Source organism: Pteropus vampyrus, unplaced genomic scaffold (assembly GCF_000151845.1).
Source record: "Pteropus vampyrus isolate Shadow unplaced genomic scaffold, Pvam_2.0 Scaffold98, whole genome shotgun sequence".
NCBI lineage: Eukaryota > Metazoa > Chordata > Mammalia > Chiroptera > Pteropodidae > Pteropus > Pteropus vampyrus.
Window position 1 is genome coordinate 969,594 of NW_011888879.1, and position 1,924 is coordinate 971,517.

Below are 1,924 nucleotides of genomic sequence, written 5' to 3' on the forward strand. Positions count from 1 at the left end.
TGGGGCACGGCTCCGGTGGGTCATTTGATTTGCACTGAGCTACATCTCATCTGGATAGCTGAAGAAGGACACTGGGCACTCTCTGAGGGCTAGGACCAGTTTGATTACTCTAGTCCCAAGTACCCAAGATACAGTGTGTTCTTTCTGGAGATGCCCTGGTAGCTACTAATGACCTTCCAGGTCCGTTCCCCACAGAACTGGGGGACTGTTTTGTCATGACTATTTAATTACTGGGCGAACAAACAAGAAAAAAAAGTCACACGGGGCAGGATTTCAAGAGCAGAATTACTTCAGCTGCCTGTGGAAATAACACCGGGTTGTGCAACAAGACTTTTAGGGTGAAAAAGGCACATTAGATCTTGGGCTGACATGCTGACCGTTTGTAAAACACGGCCCATTTTTCCTTTTTGGAGCTACAGATAGGATAGTGGTGAGACCTCCTCCACCCCCCCAAAAAAAAGAAATCAAAGAGAGAAAGACCTGATGTTTTGTGACACCCCAGAAACCTTATTTGGTTTCTCTTTCTGAATTTCATTTCCAGAAAATGACACCAAGAAGCTAATAAGACACAAGGTGGATTATTTTTTTTTCAACTGCCTTCCTTCCTGCTGAAAACCTCTCAAGCTCTGCCCATCCCCTCAGCCCACCACAAACCTACTTCCTCTCCAGAGTCCTAGCCCGCCCACTAACACCCCATTTGCCCCTGTCCCCTGTGTTCCTCCTCCCCCAGCTGCCAGCTCAGGGGTCATGCCCAGGCAGCCTGATCCTGGCCGAGATTCCCACCTCACTCAGCAGCCTCGGACAAGCTGGCGCCACCACACTGGGTCACCTTGGAAGAAGACAGACAGGAGTGACTGGGGATGTGGCCTCAGAGCACAGCTGACCTGGGTGGGACCTGTCTTGCTGTGATCATTGTAAATATGACTTCCTGTTGTTACTATTCTTAATATCATTAATATATGAAGAAGAGTGAGCACCTAACTGTGTGCCACGCACAGCACTAAGCACCTTACATGCCTGTTTGCATTTAACCTCCCCAGCAAACACATGAAGTAGGTGCTGTCACTGTCCCCCTTTAAAACATGGGGAAATAAGGTTTAGAGAAGTTAAGCAACCTGCCCAAGACCAGATAGCAACCAAGTGGCAGTGCTGGCATATAGACTCAGATATACCCACTTCTCACTCCCCTGCTATTAGCCATCATGACACACTGCTTTAAAGGCACTTAGCTCCACTTATTTCCACCTGCTGAAGTAAGGAAGATCATTTAAAACGGGAAGCTATTTTGGGGAGGAAGATGGTCACCAAGGATCTGGGGTCAGACTGCCCCAGAAGCCATAGGGACCTGTAACTGGTCATCAAAAGGATAGTCTGCTCTTTCTCAAATTTGCGGTCACCAAGCTCCAGCTTTGCCAACCCTCTGGGCCCACATCCTACTTGGGCGAGTGGTAATAGGGCCAAGGTCACAAATCTGATTCCTTTGTAGACCAACTCACTTTCGTCCACTCTGTGGTCACGGACAGTACTCCTAGCTTTGGCCAGCCCTTCTCAAGTGTGGACCACTGAATGAGAATGACAGTAGTTTAACACGACCTTCTATTTTTTAAATTAATAAATAAATCCTAAAAGCATACAACCTATGTAAAGGTTGTTTTCTATTTGCAACGGAGACCTAACATTTTCCCAGTCCCTGAAAGATCAAACACCAAAATTTACTCCTCCTCTCCCAAAAGGTATAGTGGGAAATTGTAGAAGTATGTCAACCCAGTCGAGATGTCACATTTTGTTTAATTGTTAGAGCTTGTTGAGGTCATGACACACCACCTCCTCATCAGACATCCTTGAGACAGAAATGAAATCTCTCAGTATTCAGTAACAGCACAGATCCAGTGCAATGCTCAGTATACAGCGGAAATGAATAGCT